This window comes from Pseudorasbora parva, chromosome 22 (assembly GCF_024679245.1).
Source record: "Pseudorasbora parva isolate DD20220531a chromosome 22, ASM2467924v1, whole genome shotgun sequence".
In the NCBI taxonomy this organism is placed as follows: domain Eukaryota; kingdom Metazoa; phylum Chordata; class Actinopteri; order Cypriniformes; family Gobionidae; genus Pseudorasbora; species Pseudorasbora parva.
Genome location: NC_090193.1, coordinates 4515001 through 4536188, shown reverse-complemented (window position 1 = coordinate 4536188; position 21188 = coordinate 4515001). Strand labels below are relative to the sequence as shown.

Sequence of the window (21188 nt, the reverse complement as noted above, 5' to 3'; positions counted from 1 at the left end):
ATGTTACCATTATGGTGATCAGTGTTTGCTTTAGTTGGGCTCTTGAACATTGACACAATAACATTAGTTTTTCTCTCGCTGATGTAACGGTGTGTTTTCAATACATTTGATTTAGCAAGCAAAGCTGAGAAAAAAACATGAGTTGGTTATGTTCACTATTTAATAATGGTTTAATTCACTAATAATTTACTAGTCTTATCTATAAACATATAGCTGATGCTTAATTTTTTGTAAAACTTGAACCCTATAATTTTATAACATCAGTATTGCAACAACCAGATAATTTGAAGAGCATGGAAACGGCTTGTGGTCAAAACATCTGAATCAATCTGACTCACACAGACATCAAGAATCGACGTATGAATCTCAGCCGTGGTGACACTCAAAACTCCCAGCATGCATTGCGGCACGAATAAATTATGCTGCTGAATAGCCTGGTAATTTTCTTTAATTCTTACTATTTGCCTTTATTTTTGGTGCTGTTGTTGTGTTGACTTTAAGTAGTGTTTTGTGATGTTCAGAGTTGATCTGTTCATGTTTTTTATTGATTGTCACCATTGTTGAGATTCATACGCTGATTCTTCAAGTCTATGCGAGTCTAAATGACAGCAGAGAGCAAACAATTTGTTAAAATCATGACTTTATAAATCATTCATAACTAATTCCTAATCAGTGGTTGATAATTACACAAGGGTCCCAGTTTAATAACGTAAAATGAGAGTTGATATGTGTTTTTAAAAGAATGGGTTTGTTTAGGGAAAAACACTGGACAAGATTAACAAACTAAACATCCTATTACAATTATAGCAAAACACAGCCAATAACTTCAGACCATTTTTTTTCCTTAGCTATTTTGCTACAACAAATGTGTTTAAGAAACACACAGTTATAGCAGACAAAGAATAACTATCATTACAAAGTCAAGGGCCAAGAGCCCAACTGAAGCAAACACTGATCACGATAAGGGTGACCAAATATTTTCTATTAAACATCAACACCTAAAGATCTGATAATTCTCAATAAGAGCTTCTGTAGACGTCTGACAGAAATAAAGTCAGTCTGGTTAGTAATGCATGAAGCTGGTAATGCTGTTTGTGGAGTTGTTCAATCCTCTGCTGAGATCTTCAGAGATTTTATGTCTTCTTTTATCTTCTGTTGATTTCATCTAAAGCTGTGGCTGAAGTCAGTTGTAGTTCTTGTGTTTCTCTGTCCTTCAGTGATTCTTGTTAACAGGTGTTCTCAGTTATCACTTAATTAATCTCTTAATTATCTCATTAACTTCATCAATGCTTCCATTACTCTAACACTCTGTAGTGTCCCTTGTGAAAAAAAAGTGCACTTTAGTGTACTTTTATAAAGTGTACTTATTACACAGATAATGTACTTATACTAAATACATTTAATTGTGCAATTAAATGCAATGTTTTCGGTGTACTTAACACACATTATATGTAATTGATTTCAAATTTATCACATATTAAGTTGAAATAAAATACAATAAGTTGCAATTAAGAGTGATTTTTTGGAACAACTTAAGTGGTACTTAAATACAACTTTATATGTACTTTCATAATCGCTTCTAGTGTATTAAAATTGTAATTAAAGTGCACTGCTCAATGTACTGACAAGCAATTAATGTGAACTAAAACATACTTTAATGTCAGCTAAATATACACTTAAGTGTGAATTAAATGCAATGTTTTCGGTGTACTTAACACACATTATATGTAATTGATTTCAAATTTATCACATATTAAGTTGAAATAAAATACAATAAGTTGCAATTAAGAGTGATTTTTTGGAACAACTTAAGTGGTACTTAAATACAACTTTATATGTACTTTCATAATCGCTTCTAGTGCATTAAAATTGTAATTAAAGTGCACTGCTCAATGTACTGACAAGCAATTAATGTGAACTAAAACATACTTTAATGTCAGCTAAATATACACTTAATTGTGCAATTAAATGCAATGTTTTCGGTGTACTTAACACACATTATATGTAATTGATTTCAAATTTATCACATGTTAAGTTGAAATAAAATACAATAAGTTGCAATTAAGAGTGATTTTTTGGAACAACTTAAGTGGTACTTAAATACAACTTTATATGTACTTTCATAATCGCTTCTAGTGTATTAAAATTGTAATTAAAGTGCACTGCTCAATGTACTGACATCCATTCTACTGTCTTAAAAACAAGCAATTAATATGAACTAAAATATACCTTAACGTAATTTACATGTACACTCTAATATAATGAAATACATTCATAATTACATTTTTCAAATAATACAGCTGCAATTTCGTATAATAAACACATCCAAATTTAAATCCTCTACATTTATTGACAAAACGATCTGTAAAACAAATATACAAAAAAAACTTTTTTTTGATGCCCAAGAAAAACCCAAAAAACTATTTACACAAACACAAATTCATTTAGAAAGAGTCTGGAGGACAATGAGGATTATATGCAATTATATGTAATTATATGAATTATTATATATCTCCCTCATTCAAAGGTACCTTAATCTACCCATCACAGAAAATTACCTCACACAACAGATGAATAAATACAAACAAATGGAAAGAAAAGAATCGTTTCATGTACAACACTAAGATTCAAAACTTTGGGTAACGTTTAATTAGTTAACTACTTAATTTAACATGAACCTAGAATGAATAATAATATAAACATTTATTTATCTTAGTTAATGTTAATTTCAACATTTACTAATTAGGGGTGTAACGGCACATGTATTCATACCGAACCGGTTCGGTAAAGGACTTCCGGTACAGTGCACGTGTGTACCGAGCGGTACGAATGCAATCTTTAACAGTTAACAGACGGCTTGTTTAATGAGTGGAACACACTTCAATACAAGTTTTCATAAGAACATATGTATTCTGTCAATTTTATCATTAAATTCAAGTGATGCCATATTGATGCTCTTTAATGTGACATGACAGATCACTGTAAAGACATCAGTTCAAGCAGCAACGCGGCACGAGTGAATGTGATCACCTTGTCATAGTCAAAGAATAAACATGAATTAACATCAGAAGGTATGTTAAGGATACATTACAACTTACTAAAATGTATCACATTGTGTAATCGTTCAGTGTTTCAACAGCAGAAAGACGTCGATAAAACACGAGAGAGATGAACTCTTTCACTAAATGTATGCATTATATTAGCCTATATATTCATCATATTCTACTTAACCTGAAAACCTGAAAAAAATCTAACCTATAATTAGATTTATAAGTTAATGCAAAAACAGTCTTATGTGAAGTTTACACGTTTGCATACAATGCGAGTGCAAGTAAGGCCTCCCTATATAGTCTACACTATATAGCATTCTTTGTCATTTGATTAAACAGAAACAACAAGGCAATTATATATTACATTCTGAATCAAATTATAATCTTTGTGTGCCCTTTGTTAGAGTTAAGCTTGGTGAAACATCCTTCAGATATGTCGCAGCCTCAGATTGGAATTTGCTCCAGACTGAGTTGAAGCTAAAAGATCTGGTGACATTTAGTCATTTTAAAATTTTACTACATCTTTTTGAGAGTAAATGAATGGTGTGTAATTGTTTTTGACTGGTTGTATGTTTTCTGTTTTTTATGTGACTTTTTATGTATAACTGTACATGCAAACACAGCTGGCTATCTTGGCCAGGACAGGACATTTTAATCTCGGTGAGTTTTTCTCCTGGTTAAATAAAGGTAATAATAATAATAATTAGTAGAGATATTTTTTATATTATATTTTTAATTCTTTAAGAAACCTTTAGATTAGGATAATTACAATTTGTTCAGTAAACCAATAAAAAAAAAAAAAGCATTTTTATATTTAGTGTTCCTCCCCGAACTGTCAGCTTTGTGTACTGTTACACCTCTATTATTATTGCAATCTTAAATGTTAATTATTTAATGCATTGTTAACTTGCATGAACAATGACTATAAATTTAATTAACTAGCTTTGAACTATAATTTATTAAGCAAGGTCAACAACTATTAATAAACACTGTAAAAAATTAAATAAAATAAATAAATAAAAAGAAATCACTGTTAGATCATGTTGGTCAATACATTAAATAACGTTAACAAATTAGATCTTATTGTAAAGTGTTACTGAACTTATAAGCTCTTAAACCTTTACTAGCACCAAAATTAGGACCAAAAGGTTTATTCTAAAATCTTATTCCAGCATTAGTGAATGAAAAAAAAAAAAAAAAAAACTGAAGAACTCCAAAGGCACACAAAATTGTTTGTCACCAACTATTTTCAAGTTGTTTGGAAAGTGCTGTTTATGTCAATGTCCCAGAAGCTCTCCATCAGTAGGAAACTGGCGCACCATCTCTCCACAGTAGATGTGAATGGACATGTTCCAAAGAGGCAGGAAAGCAAAAAAATATATACCTTGAGGAAAGAAAAAGAAAACGCACAAAGAAAAAACTTGTTTATAAAACAGATCTATCCATTATTATAATTGGCTCAGTTAAATTAAAACGATAGATGTACAGTTTATATTCACACAGCAGTATCTGTATGAAAAAAAGAAGAAAAAAAAGAAATAGCCATAAGAGGGATCATAAAAATGAGCATGTTGTCTCTTTTTTATCTAGTACTGCCCTGATGAAGCAGTTTATTCTGCATGGTGTGTGTAAGCTTTTGACCACAACTGCATCCCCTATGTGATGAATTACCTCAGTCGTCAGGGTAGAATGATTGGAGAGGTTCCTTCACGTATCCCACTGAGCACATCATCTTCACTGACACTGGACTTTAAAAAGAGAGAACATTTTAATAATGGTTTTTATTCCTACTTTACAGGGAATTAAACATAACTTAAATATAGATAAATAACCCAAGACCAATGTAAATTGAGAAAAGTATTCTTGAATTTTCCTCATCTTGCCTTGCAAGTTTCAGCTTACCGCACCATCTCCATGAAGGATGTTCCTGTATTTACCACGCCTGGCACAGCAATGCTGCGGCTCCTTTCCTTTGGGTGTGTGGCCTGTAAAATATATAATGATTAGGGGATCTGTAAATGCCCAAGTGGGAATGTATTACTTACAAATGGACAAGATGCAAAGCATTTGAAAGCTAAAGACTTGATAGTTATGTTTTAGCTTGTGTGATCAGTGTCATGGCTGGGCATAAATTCATAATTAACATTAACTTGACCTCATCAAGATGGCTCCGTGATTCCACACAGCTTGCACTGGATCTCCAATAACACATCTGTATTGATCCTACAAAATAAAAAATAAAATAAGCACAAAATATTAAAAACACAAATAGTACTTACATCTTACTCTCCAAATGCAAAAAGAAAAGAACATATTAAAATCATTATTTCATTACTGGTTGTTGTTATACGTTAAGTTAATATATGGAATAAATGTATATAACGTTAAATGTCTTCTGTCCATTTAAAAAGTAGGAGATCGATTAAAATATTGTATTTACAGCAGGCAAATTCATTGAACATGCCCACACCGGCGATCACATTCCGATTTAAGAAATTATTATAATGCAATCTTAGATACATGAATATGAATAATACAATCTTAGATACATAGGAAACATGATTAATGTTAATTCACCTCCCGAGTCCATATTGCGTCTATCCTATCTGCGATTAAACTAAATAACTACTACACTGTAATAGAGAGCTACCATGTTACGGTGAAAATGTAAAATCAAGAGAGCTTATATCAAGATATACTTACTTGACTCGTTATTTGTAGCATATAACGTCTCATCTGTAATGATCCAAACGGTTCGCTCCTCTGTTGTCTGTTCTCTTCAGCTTCATTTTCCTCACGCATCGAGATGACGCAATCATGGCGAACCGCGCATTTTTCAAAATCATGACGTAGTATTTTTGGCGCATGCGCATTGAAATATTAAGTATAAATATAAAATAAGATATTGCGTGCATTAAATGTTGATTATAAATCACTTATTAATTATCCATTTCTGTTCAGGTTGTTCTTAAACACTGTGTAGTTGGACTGTATTTCAGAGAACTTGACTCATTCACCTAACTAAAAGTCAATCATGTTTAGTCTGATTAAAATGAAATAGCCTATTTTAACTGAATTTTAATGCAAATTAATTTGGTTTAGATTTGTTCTTTTTCTTGGAATTAATGCAATTAAATGTGTGTTTAATCGCCATACAACAACATAATATTGAAAGTAGGTTATTCTACACAGATGTAAAGTAGCCTACAGTAAATTAGACAACTCCTCTCATAAAGATTGACAATGTCAAATTATGTAGAAAACTGACACTTGTAGTTGAGTTCATAGGAGCTAGTTATAACATTTCAACAGTATGTTGTACTGGAGTGTAAGCGAGTGAAATTTTGAAGAAAAATACATTAACCAATGTAAATTTGGACAACTAATTTTTTAAAAAAAAATCATTTATTTTCCATGTGCTTTGTCATTAGTAAAATAAGTGCACTTTATGAAACAAACTCATAATTAAAATGGTTTAAGTAAATTTAGGTGTAGACATTACAAGGTGCATTTTTAAAAAGTGCACTTAAGTGTGTTTATAAATATTGTCATACAAGTGTACTTTCTTTAAGTGAAAATTAATTATATATTATTACAAAGCGCACTTATTAAAAGTGCACTAAAGTGTGTTTATAAATATTGTCATACAAGTGTACTTTCTTTAAGTGAAAATTAATTATATATTATTACAAAGCGCACTTATTAAAAGTGCACTAAAGTGTGTTTATAAATATTGTCATACAAGTGTACTTTCTTTAAGTGAAAATTAATTATATATTATTACAAAGCGCACTTATTAAAAGTGCACTAAAGTGTGTTTATAAATATTGTCATGAAAGTGCACTTTTTTAAAGTACAAATTAATTATATATTATTACAAAGCGCACTTATTATAAGTGTACTAAAGTGTGTTTATAAATATTGTCATGAAAGTGTACTTTGTTAAAGTACAAATTAATTAGATATTATTATAAAGTGCACTAATTAAAAGTGCACTAAAGTGTGTTTATAAATATCGTCATGAAAGTGTACTTTGTTAAAGTACAAATTAATTAGATATTATTATAAAGTGCACTTATTGTAAGTGTACTAAAGTGTGTTTATAAATATTGTCATGAAAGTGTACTTTTTAAAAATACAAATTAATTAGATATTATTACAAAGTGAATTTTAAAAAAGTGTACTTAAGTGTGTTTAGAAATATTGTCATTAAAGTGTATTCTCTTTAAGTACACTTAAGTGGCACTTAATTTTAATTATATCATATTATCTACAAGTGCAGTTTTTAAAAAATATACTTTAAATATATTAAGTGCACAAAAAATACACTTTCAATACAATTAAGCACACTTCTTTTTCACAAGGGGTGTACACTCTTCAGTGTTCATTTAAAACTGAAGATTTTGCTGTGGGGTTAAAAGGGTTAAATGGGTTAGATGAAAAAACCCACAGTGGGAACCGTAAATTAACAGTAAGAAACTGTAAATTCATTTACGGAAAAGTACTGTAAAAAAACGGCACTTTACTGGAACCAGAGCTGCCAGTAGATTACCGTTAAATCAAGGAAAAACAGTAATATACTGTAAAACGTAACAGTCAGATTTACCAGATGAATCAAGATATTTTCACTGAAATATTAGTGAAAGTTAATAGAAAAAAGTTGTGCAAAGTCAGTAACTGATAAGGAGAGTAAATATTAAAATGACCTGTGTTTATGTGTTGTTGCACAAGATGATATAGAAGAGTAGCCTGACAAGCCAGACCCACATCAAGATGTTTGGTCTGGAAACTCACCATAGACAGGGCTCAGTCTGAGGGGCGGATAAACGGTTGTCTTTCAAACTCCCTCTGCACGCGATAGGATAGCGCTACACCAACCAGAGCAACGACGGTGAAGGGGAGCTCGCTGACTGATTAAACATTCGCCGTATCCGGTCGGCTAAACTCCGAACACATCTTCCCTTTTTAAGAATGTCTTCAGTGCCGCTCTTTGTTCTTTTCTCAGAGGAAAGCTTAACTCCAAGTCTTCCGGAGGCGCGGGCAGAGCTGATTCGAAAGACCGCCGCCGTTCGCCAGTTTCTGTGTTTACTAGAAGCACGCAAACGCAACTCGGCCGTCATCATTATGGCCCCGCCCGCCGACTCTATAGCCTACCTACACGATGTGATTGGGCCGTCCAGATTCTGAGGAATACAGCTCAGATAGGAATTGAGAGTTGCTAGACCACACTTGCGGGCAAATTAAATTTGCTGCCGCTAGGGTGCGTCTAGATTTCTAGGCTAATAGAAGAGATCTTTTAGTTGAATTCATTAGTTTTGTGGGTTACCATTGCTGTGAAGAGTAGAGCCTGTGCTTAAGTCCAGGATGAGCAGAGAAACATTGATGATATACTGCCTGATGCTTTATTTAACGGCAGTGACTGTGTTTGCTGATGCAGTTAAGAGCCGTTTGTTGAGTAATTTATCACATACGTGTGTGCTATTGCTCACAACGAACCGCAAAGATTGAAGTTAAAGTCATGTTTCTAAATCATTTTACTACTACACCTTACAAGTGTGTAATGACTCAAATGAAGTTTTACGATACAAACACCCAGGGGCGTAGCACCAAATTTTGGGCCCTGGGTACAAACCATCTTGCTGGGCCCCCGTACCATGTATGTGTATATGGGTGTTTCTGCAACTACGGGCACTTTTGACTATCCCAATTTTAAAAAAATCAACCTTTTTGAATTTACATTTTAACCATCATGGTCTGTAATACATATAACAATGTACACAAAATGTAATGTAGTCGTTAAGATTTTAATCTGGAACATGTTTATTTTTTATGTTTTTTGGGTCATCTTCTTAAAAAGTGTCCTTACCGCAACGTTACAATAGCGTTAATTTCATACATTTTCCTTTATTTGTTTCTATAAAAAAATATTATATTTAAATAGCTTTTTCAAATTTTACGCAGTTTTGTAAATACTGATATAAAAATAATAATATAGAAAATAGGGAATTTCATGTTTTTTTCTATGCCATGTAAAAAATGTACAGAAACCTTAGATGTCAATTGTTTCCATACGCACAAAATTTAACAAGTTTATTTTTTGTGACAGATTTTGCAATTTCAATGTGTAAATCATGTCAGCTTAAGTGTTAAAATATTTTTTTGCAAATGAAAATGTGAAAAAAATAGAAATAGAGCAGTGCTGCGGTAATGACATCTTGTGTCGGTAAGGACACAATGTTAAAGTGCCACGAAATCAAAAACAGGCTAAAGAACAACAGTAAAAGAAACAGGTATTGCATGCAAAGTACTGCAAAACTGCTACTAAATAACTATTTTAATTAACTCTTTTAACTACTTTAAAAACATTTTCTCCTAAAGTTGATGCTGCACAAACCTTAGCAATAAAATAAACAAACACAAACCCATAGCACTAACAACATCTCACCAAAACATTTTTTCTCATTAATGTACACACAGCACCCCATATTGTCAGAAAAACACAGAATTGTTGAAATTTTTGCAGATTTATTAAAAAAGAAAAACTGAAATATCACATGGTCCTTAAGTATTCAGACCCTTTCCTCAGTATTTAGTAGAAGCACTCTTTTGATCTAATACAGCCATGAGTCTTTTTGGGAAAGTTGTTCACACCTGGATTTGGGGATCCTCTGCTATTCCTCCTGCAGATCCTCTCCAGTTCTGTCAGGTTGGATGCACGTTGGTGGACAGCCATTTTGAGGTCTCTCCAGAGATGCTCAATTGGGTTGAAGTTAGGGCTCTGGCTGGGCCATTAAAGAACATTTTAAGGGTCATTGTGTTGTTGGAAGGTGAACCTTTGGCTCAGTCTGAGGTCTTGAGCACTCTGGAGAAGGTTTTCGTCCAGGATATCCCTGTACTTGAGCGCATTCATCTTTCCCTCGATTGCGACCAGTCGTCCTGTCCCTGCAGCTGAAAAACACCCCACAGCATGATGCTGCCACCAACATGCTGGTGATATATTTCTCCACACATACCGCTTAGAATTAAGGCCAAAAAGTTCTATCTTGGTCTCATCAGACCAGAGAATCCTTATTTCTCACCATCTTGGAGTCCTTTAGTTTTTTTTTAGCAAACTCCATGCAAACTTTCATGTGTCTTGCACTGAGGAGAGGCTTTCGTCGGGCCTCTCTGCCATAAAGCCCCGACTGGTGGAGGGCTGTTGTGATGGTTGACTTTTACAACTTTCTCCCACCTCTGCATCTCTGGAGCTCAGCCACAGTGATCTTTGGGTTCTTCTTTACCTCTCTCACCAAAGCCCCTTTCACACTGCACGTCGGACCCGCAATATTCCCGGAACATTGCTGGGTCGCCTTCTGTGTGAAAGCAACCACGTCCCGGCATTGATAACCGAATTCGACCTGGGTCGGGGACCTAGTAATATTGCGGTATTCGACCAGGGACGAGCGCTGTGTGAACAAAAGCCAAAACTAATGCCGCAACGTGTACGTAGTTATCGTGCGACTCCTAGAGCTTGTTTTTTCAATAATACAACCCTGCAGTGCCAGAAGAGCTCGTCGGTGTTTTAAACGCAGAGAGTGTTCGTATACAAAAGAAACTAAAATTAAACAAGCAGAAATGTGCGCAAACTGGACACAAGTCGAGACCACGGCGCTCCTTACTATCCGCGCTGAAGCTGAGATCGCTCGCCGTTACACGTTACACATCAGGATGTCACGTGTCAACTCGACCCGGGACCGTTAAGCGTTGTGTGTGAAAGCGCACATATTACGGTATTTCGCTGGCTGTGTGAATGGGCCAAATCTAGCGGCCCGGGAACAAATGCCGGGTCGCATTATTCGTGTATTTGCCGGAATCGCAGTGTGAAAGGGGCTCAAGGCTCTTCTCCCCGATAGCTCAGTTTGGCCAGACGGCCATCTCTAGGAAGGATTCTGGTCATCACAAACGTCTTACATTTAAGGATTATGGAGGCCACAGTGCTTTTAGGAACCTTAAGTGGAGCAGAAATGTTTTTGTAACCTTGGCCAGATCTGTGCCTTGCCACAATTCTGTCTCTGAGGCAGTTCCTTTGGCTTCATGATTTTCATTTGCTCTGACATGCACTGTGAGCCGTAAGGTCTTATATAGACAGGTGTGTGGCTTTCCTAATCAAGCCCAATCAGTATAATCAATCACAGCTGGACTCAAATGAAGGTGTAAAACCATCTCAAGAATGATCAGAAGAAATGGACAGCACATGAGTTAAATATATAAGTGTCACAGCAAAGGGTCTGAATACTTAGGACCATGTGATATTTCAGTTTTGATTTTTATAAAAATCGGCAAAAATGTCAACAATTCTGTGTTTTTCTGTCAATATGTGGTGCTGTGTGTACATTAATGAGAAAAAAATGAACTTAAATGATTTTAGCAAATGGCTGCAATATAACAAATACTTTCCGTACCTACTATAATATATAATATATATATATATATATATATATACTTCAGTACTAATACTGTCATTTAATTTAAAAAGAATGTAAAGTAAACCTTGAATTTGTCTGTACCGCGACACAAGGTCTTTACCGCAACACCTAAATTTGCTGCGGTAAAGACATGTTGCGGTAATGACATTTTTGCTAATATTTTAGCTAATTGCAGCTAGCAAGGCCTACTACATTAGTTTTGACTCTTAGCATCTTAATATACAATAATTCAACAGTAATATACATTTATTTTTAAAATGTAGTCCAAAATACACAGTTATTAAGCTGAATGGTAAGGACGCACAATAAATACTAGAGCAGAAAAGATCATGTTTACCTTATTTTTTTGGCATCTTCTGAGTGAGGTAGTGTAGTGGCCCAGTCCGTCAGCAATGTGCTCAAGTGATAATTTCTGTTTCTATAAAAACTAGACTTGTTTGTGTTTGATGACATTTCATAATAAAAGTTTTTTTTCATTGTTGCGGTAAGGACTCAAAAGTGTGGGACAGGCACATTTAGTTTAAAAAATAATAAAAATGATCAGTAAATAATACAAAGAATTTTAAGACGATTTAAATGAATCTGTATATTAAACAAGTCCATTTGAAATAATGTCAAATTTTAATTCAATTAGCTTATGTTATGTATCTCAACATTGAGACCACAGGTGTGGGACACTAACAAAAATGGTGTTTTGAGCCATAAACGCTTCATAATATTATATTAAATCACATTACTCAGTAATTATATTTTTTGTCAAGGTGTGTAATGGCACTGTGAATATATTTATAAAGCATTATATGACAAATTTTAACATAAATCTAAAATTTCACTGCTGGGACTTAAAAGTGCCCGTAGTTGCAGAAACACCCATGTATAGAAATCGGACTTCCCTGCCTTGGGCCCTGGTTACTCAGTACCCTTTATCCCCCCAGTCCCACGCCCCTGCAAACACCTATAAATACTAGTTTTAAAATGAGAACTGTTTGAAGCGATCAGTTTTCCAAATTAAAAGTTACCTTTCATGGTATTATTACGGTAAAATACTGTAAAAATGAGAGCTGTATATAAACAGTAGAGGGCTGTAAATTAACAGTACATTGCTGGAACCACAGCTGCCAGTAGATTACCGTTATTTTACGACACAATTTTTTACAGTGTACCCAATACCCAATATATCTGCCTACCCTAACCCTATTTCTCAAAATAACTTTTCAAACCCATGTTATTAGTAAACCATTCAAAATCAATTAGGGTTTCCTTTAAAGTAACATTTTTTTTTTCAATGTCTTGTCCATTAAAACTCTTTAGACGTAAGCTCCAAATGACTAAAATCTTAAACCCTGTTGATTTATGTCATCTGGCAGTGATACTTCTCATCAAATCCTCACTAGCCTTCCTTTGCCACTTACACCAAAGTTATAATTTTACCAAGAACTTACACATTTTCATAATCTCCCATATTACTTCATAAAGTATTTAAATTTATACTGTCATCATCAGTTTCTTTAAAACTGTTCTAAAACAATCTGTATTTTGAAAATCATTTATTGTTCAATATATATTAACTTAATTTGATGTAAAGTGTACATAAATTATGTCAGAAGTTATTTTCGCAACATTAATCTTTAGGGCTATGTCTCTCTCTGTTTAACTTGTCACATTATTCTTTATCAAATAGTCAGTCTCCAGTGCAGATGCACCATGTGATCATTATTGTTTCAGTCTTATCTCTACTGCTCTACAGAAACCAAAATATAATTTTACTCATCTCTCAATCCCAGTCACACAGAAAAACTTAGTCCCTTGCTTCTTTAACATTATAACTAATGTCCTACATCCATTTAAGGGATAAACAATAAAATAAAACTTTTCTTTTAGAAGCTATCTATTTGGTCGCCCTTCTGCCTTCAAAAATATGAGGGAATCTCTGGATAATTTAGATAGTGACTTCAGCCAATTTGTCACTTTGTCTCTGCCGTCAAGTTTCTAACATTTATGTTTACCATTTCTAATCAATTGACATTATTTCAATTTAAACCCTCAGTTAAATTTGGTTATTAAATTTCAGTTAAAAAAAAAAAATCTTTAAATTTAATAATTCCACTTCAACTGATTCAGAGATTAATTCAAATCAACATCATAAATGACAAAATTAGTCATAATTACCAGTAACGGACAGAGCTGGATACCAGTCCACTTAAAGCTCGTCCCATGTTCTGGATCAACTTTCCCAGATTCTTTCAGAATTAGCAGTTTCTTTAAAAGTTGTCGTTTGCCTTAACCCATCTGTAATGATAAACACTCATTCCAGAGGTTAATGACCCCATACACACCATCAGGACAGAACAGTTTCACAAACCAACACATACAAAACATAAAGTGCAGTCATCAACAAACATACGCACATATGAATTTCTCATTCTCAAAATTTGTTTTTAGTGTTTAACTAAAAATTATTTAATCTCAGTTCTTACATGGTTTCTTAACTAATTTCAAATCATGTCTGTTTGTTATTCCTTCATTTTTAGAAAAGTCAGCTGGGTTGTTTTGGTTCTGATATCATTGCTTTTGTTTTGTTTCAGCTTTAGCAGGACGATAACAGACAGAGCACCATTCCTACTTCTCAAGCAGTCTCTCTCTCTTACACGGATAGTCTCTTTTATTACAGTTTTTTACGATTGTTTACACACTAAAATTAAAATTTCCACACAATTAGCAAAATTTTACTCCAATGAGCAAAACACCTCCACAGATTTGCACAACATTGCACACAATGTCTGCTTCACCATTTTTGCAAAACATTACACACAGTGATTTGTAAAACTCTACACACATTTTCACACCTTAGACACAGATAAGGATTGTGAGGTTACTTCCTTGTAATTACAAAGCACCGGATTGCCAATTACCCCACTAATGAACGAATTGGATAAACACATCTACCAGGTGTGGAAGCACACATTTGCTAATTTGAAAACGCAGCACTCAGGTGTGCTATAAAAGGCAGCAGGTGAGTTCCCCTGTCTTCAACAAAAATGGAAGGAGTTAGAAGAAGAAGAAGAGTGAGAATGAGAGGGGAGCTCAAAGAGGAGATGAAGGCGGTAGAGGAAGAGGAGAAGGAGGTAGAGGAAGAGGCATAGGTAGAGGAGAAGGAGGAAGAGGCATAGGTAGAGGAGAAGGAGGTAGAGGAAGACACCTAGGTAGAGGAGAAGGAGGTAGAGGAAGACACCTAGGTAGAGGAAGAGGCATAGGTAGAGGAGAAGGAGGAAGAGGCATAGGTAGAGGAGAAGGAGGTAGAGGAAGACACCTAGGTAGAGGACGAGGTAGAGAAGGACTTGAAGAGGTGATAGAACCTGAACAAAGAAGACGAGGACCAAATTTGACTCGAGAAATCCGTGCAACACTTATTGACCATGTTATCAACCATGGACTGATACTGATGGAAGCTGGACAAAGAGTTCAACCAAATATCAGCAGAAATACTGTTGTGTCAGTAATTCGGACATTTCATCGAGAAAACAGGTAAGCTAACCACACAGTATACATTGAAACTGAAGCTTGTATAATCAATATTGTTTACTGTGACATTTGACAGTAGGCTGCATATATATATTTATTTATATATATATATATATATATATATATATATATATATATATATATATATATATATATATATATATATATATATATATATATATATATATATATATATATATATATATATATATATATATATATATATATATATATATATATATATATATATATTATAATTTTTTTTTTTTTTACATAGGATTGAGGGTCGAGGACGTCAAGGTGGAAGGGGCCCCATGTTTAGTCGTGCACAAGAGGCTGCCATTGTGAACATGGTTTTGGCCAATAATTGTATCAGGCTATGAGAAATCCAAGCCAATATCATCAATGATGACAATATTTTCAATTACATCCAACGAGTCTCTCTGTCAACATTAGGTCGAATCCTAAAGAAAAATCAAATATACATGAAGCAACTGTATCGGGTACCATTTGACAGAAATTCAGAGAGTGAAACATCTGCGCAATGAGTATGTGGAGGTATGCATTGTTCATCTGACTATGGTGTGGTATCATGCACTGCTCATAATGTTCTGTAGCAAAAAAATACTGTGCTATAGATATTGAATAGCATCCTATTTTCTTTAATGTGTTTCAGAGAGTCTTGCAAATGGATGCTGCTGAAATTCAACATGAATTTATATATGTGGATGAGGCTGGATTTAACCTTGCAAAAACAAGAAGAGGGAGAAATGTAATTGGGCACAGGGCAATCACCAATGTGCCAGGGCAGCGAGGGGGTAACATCACCCTTAGCGCTGCTATCACACAAAATGGGGTCTTCCACCACCATGCAAATCTGGGACCCTATAATGCAAATCTGATACTTGCATTTCTTGACAGATTGCATGAGATTGTCACAGAATTACACCAAGTGGACCAGATGCGGTACATTGTCGTTTGGGACAATGTCTCATTTCATCGGGCTGCTTTGGTCCAGAACTGGTTCCATGATCACCCTGATTTTGAAGTTTTATACCTTCCCCCATACTCCCCCTTCCTGAATCCTATAGAAGAATTTTTTTCAGCGTGGCGGTGGAAGGTATATGACCTGCGGCCCTATGACCGTTTGCCCCTCATTCAGGCCATGGAACAGGCATGTGATCTTATTGAAGCAGCTTCAGTGCAGGGGCGGATTCGTCACACAAGGTGATTCTTCCAACGGTGCCTTGTCAATGAAGACATAGCCTGTGATGTGGATGAAATCTTATGGCCTTATCCAGCCAGACAGAGAGACGGATAGTTACAGTATTCTTGTTGCTTTTACAGTATTTTTCTTTCATTTCTGTTTACTTTTACTTTTCTTTTCTTCAGAGTTGAAGTGTATGTACTGTAATTCATGCAGTAATTTTTATTTGTCTATAGATTTTATTTGTTTACAGTAATTGATATCATTGTTGGTTGATTACTGTAACTGATTATGGTAAGAAATACTGTAAGTATTGAAATAAATACTTGAAATATTCAGTCTGCAGCATCAAGTGTTGTGGAGTGCTTGGTAAGGTTATAGTAGGCCTACAGTATTTTTCTACATTCTCCTTATATCTCAAAACATCATCATCATGAATTTTTTTTTTACAAATGTGTTTTTTTTTATTTATCACCGCAGTGTGAAACTGGCTGCAATAGTGTATGATCATTGATGACTGTGTTGGTTAAATGAAAACAAATAGCATTTTCACAAATATGTGTATATGTTTTGACTGAAGTGTGTAATTTTGCAAACAATCTAGGAATTTTGCTAATTGATTGTGGTCTTTGGATAATTGTGATTTATATTTTGACAAAAATAACTCAGTTTTCAAAATTGCGTGTAAACAATTGAGAAAACTGTACTTTAGAAACTATACATTTCTCAGATTAAGTCTCTGTTACTGTAGCAAGTTTGGCCATAGCACCAGAAATGGTGAGGGCCAGATTCAGATTAGCAAATTGTTTTATTACAAGTCTGCACCAGCTTATCTTTTGAAACCAAACTTGTTTCTTTACTTTTCATTTGATTTCGTTTACAATATTTTGGAAATATGGCCAAGTTTTCCACACTTGTGGCCTTTGAAAAGCTGCTTGTAGCAGTCATGAGCCATATGCCCTTTCTTACCACACTGGTAACATTTTATGTCAACTTGTGGATGGATTTCATCTTCAACCACAGCAGCCGACACTTTGCCTATACTTTGATCATTGTGGGCTTGTAAACGGCTCCAACATACAGCACACCATCTAAGCAGACATTCCCAGTTTGGAATGTCAACAGAGCCACTGATGAGCAGGTCTCTGTATTCTTTTGAAAGGCCACCTGTGACGGATTCATTCACAATGGCCGAATCATGATCTACATCATTATCATTGGCAGCACAGTAATTTTCATACATTGCACGGAAACGATCCACATACTCTAAGGGGTTTTCACCAGGTTTTTGTTTAACTTGCGTCACGCTTGTCCAGGGAAATGATCCCCGACCCAGGATTTCTTTTACTTGTCTTTTATAGTCACCGTACGCCATGCAATATTGTTGCCAAGTTACTGGGACCCTATGGCATATCTCAATGCCCTGAACTTCACGTAATTTGCTTGAGGGAACCAGACTTTTCTACCAGAACTTGTATATTGAGTATCCCCAAATTTTGTTGTCTAGCAATTGCTTCTAATTTATCGCATATAATTTTGTTTGAGTTAAAACGTTTAAAGGGTTCCAACCCTGCAAGCAAACCATTTCTTTCAGAGGCTGAGAGTCTAATCCACTCCCCAAACTCATAAGCAGCCCCAATTTCTGTGTTTCTATTAGAATGTCTGACTGGGGCAGCTGAGATCATTCCCCTGGGGAGGACCACGCTACTTTCCATGGGGGTCCGATCCCCAGGCTCAGCTTTTGCTTGCATGGTAGGAAGCACTGTAGAGTCTACATAAGGGGCAGGGGTGGGTGTGTCAATAACTTCCAACAATCTGCGCACCTCCATATAAGGTCCCTCAGTTTGATTCTCAGTCTGTGTGTCAGTGCCTATCTCAGCAGCTTCTTGAACAGTCTGAGAAGAGCACACGAGAGGGGAGGGGGCAGATAAGACTGGCTGCTCACACATCTTGCCGTTTTTTACTTTTCCAAAAACAACCTCAAGCCCCTTACTCGGGCTACACAGATCACACCCTACATCAATTCCAGTGATTTCAGCTAATCTATCACTTTTGGCAATCAGACTGTACCATCCCTCAGTTACTTCTGGGATTTCTCTTTCAGGGGTTAAAGGTACCCCACCCATTTTACAAATCCATGAATAAGCACAAACAGCTAGAAATTTGACTTTTTCTGGTTCTTTGTTTGTTTGTAGCCAGTCAAGTTGTTGGGTAACTTTCCAATCAAAATTAAAACCCTGGCTGACCATTTTCTTAATAATTACTGCACATTTCTTTGAAGTGAGAGCTTCAGAGCAGAGCTGCTTACAGCGTTTGCTCTCGTTCATCTCAATATCTTTATCAGGACTGATCAAGTTACTGATCATGCCACTCAATTTGTCAGCCATATTTTAGTCAAAGTTCATACTCACCGAAACAGCAAGAGATGGAGGCGACGATCTTTAACCAACACAGCTGTGGCTTCTGCGTGATGAAACTGCAAAGGACACTTGTACGAAAACTTCACACATACTGGTCCGTGCCAATTTGGGTCACAATTTTTATTTTACTCAGGATCGTTCCAGATGCATCCCTGGCAAAACAACCCTGTATCTATTTTGATTTTGATTTAACTAATTACTTAATTTCTCACTACCTGATTCTCTAACTTCGGGGCGCCCCTGTCTGAATGAAGAGTCAGAGAGCTTTGTTCGGAGACACACTAGTAGCAACTTTAAGCCTGGCTTACTAGTGACTTCATACCCTTCCATAGGTATGAGTAGGAGTTATTCTGACACCTTCTGCCAGTGATGGCTTCCAGTGTCCCTCCGACCCTTCAATGGGTGGAGTCCTCCGACCCCTAATGGAGTGGAGTTATCACCCACCGTCTGCCTCTGAAGGCTTTCGGCGTTACACCAGCCTGCCAAGGATCTGGTGTTCCACACTCACGTCTGAGTGTGTACGTATACTCACAGTCTCACTTCCCAATTCTCCAAACTCTTCCAACCAGACAGCCCTAACCAAAAATAATTCAAATCTGCCTACCTTGTTTTTAGCCAGGGATGTCACCTAAGAATGATTGCTCGCGCATCCTCCACCAAAACTGTTAGGGGTTAAAAGCTTATGACCCAGGACCAGTAGTGAAGAAATGAAGACAGAGTCAGGATTGCAATTAATTAAAAGAAAAATTTACTTAGAATAGTTTGCAGTTTCAAAAGCAGAAGCCAGCTTCAAGTCTCACAAGTAGTTCGTAGGCCGCGCTCCCTCTCTCACCGTCTCGTTGCCTCGCCCTATCGTACATACAATTGTCCCAACAGTTATACCGTTTTCAAGGTCTTATCCACGTCATTACTGCAATGTGGATGGTTCTGATTGGCTCAGAGACAATGCACAGTCATGGTAAATTTCCACTCAATTCAGTTAATCTGATGCACGTTTCCACTGACGTGTCACTTGTTGATGCTTTCACCCCAGAATCAGGCCCGTAGTGACCTTCCAGATCTGGAGCAGGCGCCAGCTTGCCCAGAACAACAAGTCCACCCATCTCTTATGGTGCCCATTGAACACCATTCTGATCTGTAACACAGAATATTGCGCACATACACAGATACACAGTCTCTCCAAGGTTGGAGCTGATTAAACTCCAGTTCTAACTAGTTCTTACCAAAACATACTGATAATTTGTGCTTTCTTTTAGTGAGGGACACACAATAGTACAGGCAATATTCATCTTGAGTCTTTAGTGTTTTAGTAAAAGGAAATATAAAAGGAATGAAACCTAATAAATTAAATGAAAGACAAATCCATATTTCATATCTGGAAGCCGGGCTAAGTGAGCAAACGCTGTTACCGCACTCCTGACATGTTAGGGGTGTGTGATACCTCCAAAATCCAAACACATGACCTTGTTGCCAGTGTTTAGTGACACATCACACATCTCTAGGCCAGACCCTCAGTCACTCCTCAGAGACCAAATATGCACTTTAGAAAACAAGAAACAAAGCAAAATCATAACTGGATAGAATCATTATAATAATATAGGTAATATAGGAAGATAAGTATTAATTAAGGTTTTGATTATGAAGTTATTTAGGATATAAATATATACAGGTATATTGAAGCGGCAGAGGATTTCAAAATCCCCCCTTCACCCCTTTCTGGAAAACCCTTTAAATAAATAAATAAATAAATCTTTGAATGAAACACAATTTAGATAGGTATGGCTTGTCTGAAAGTAGGCTATCATAAATGAACCACATAACAGATTAGGTCAAGCTAAAGGGGAAATCCGGATTTGAACCGTAGACCTCTTGATCTGCAGTCAAATGCTCTACCACTGAGCTATACCCCCTTTCTGGAAACCTATTCAAAAATAAATAAATAAATAAATAATTGAATGAAACACAATTTAGATATGTCTGGCTTGTCTGAAAGTAGGCTACTATAAATGAACCACATAAAAGATTCGGTCAAGCTAAAGGGGGCATCCGGATTTGAACCGGGGACCTCTTGATCTGCAGTCAAATGCTCTACCACTGAGCTATAACCCCTTTCTGGAACACCATTTAAATAAATAAATAAATCTTTGAATGAAACACAATTTAGATATGTATGGCTTGTCTGAAAGTAGGCTAGTATAAATGAACCACATAACAGATTAGGTCAAGCTAGAGGGGGCATCCGGATTTGAACCGGGGACCTCTTGATCTGCAGTCAAATGCACTTAAATAAATAAATAAATAAATAAATCTTTGAATGATACACAATTTAGATATTTCTGGCTTTTCTGAAAGTAGGCTAGTATAAATGCACCACATAACAGATTAGGTCAGGCTAAGGGGGGCATCGGGAATCGAACCGGGGACCTCTTGCTCCGCAGGCAAATGCTCTACCACTGAGCTATACCCCCTTTCTGGAAAACCCTTTAAATAAAAAAAAAAAAAATCTTTAATAGTATCTTTAATA

General features: G+C 35.6%; 1 long non-coding RNA gene and 2 other non-coding genes across 5 annotated transcripts; all 3 read right to left on the bottom strand.

The window, feature by feature from the left end:
* Window positions 1-4049: 4049 nt before the first annotated feature.
* LOC137058595 (uncharacterized) lies at window positions 4050-5922 on the bottom strand. 3 transcript variants are annotated; one of them, XR_010900757.1, is made up of 5 exons: window positions 5754-5921; window positions 5206-5273; window positions 4934-5035; window positions 4722-4798; window positions 4050-4434 (listed from the first exon to the last, which is right to left on the bottom strand). It is a non-coding gene; the product is annotated as an uncharacterized lncRNA (long non-coding RNA). The 3 variants fall into 3 exon arrangements; XR_010900756.1 differs by having other exon boundaries at window positions 4953-5035; window positions 5754-5918; XR_010900755.1 differs by having other exon boundaries at window positions 4953-5273; window positions 5754-5922.
* A 14580-nt stretch (window positions 5923-20502) lies between these two features.
* On the bottom strand, window positions 20503-20574 carry trnac-gca (transfer RNA cysteine (anticodon GCA)). Its single transcript has one exon. It is a non-coding gene; the product is annotated as a tRNA-Cys (tRNA).
* Window positions 20575-21060: 486 nt separating this feature from the next.
* On the bottom strand, window positions 21061-21132 carry trnar-gcg (transfer RNA arginine (anticodon GCG)). The gene has a single exon. It is a non-coding gene; the product is annotated as a tRNA-Arg (tRNA).
* Window positions 21133-21188: the final 56 nt, after the last annotated feature.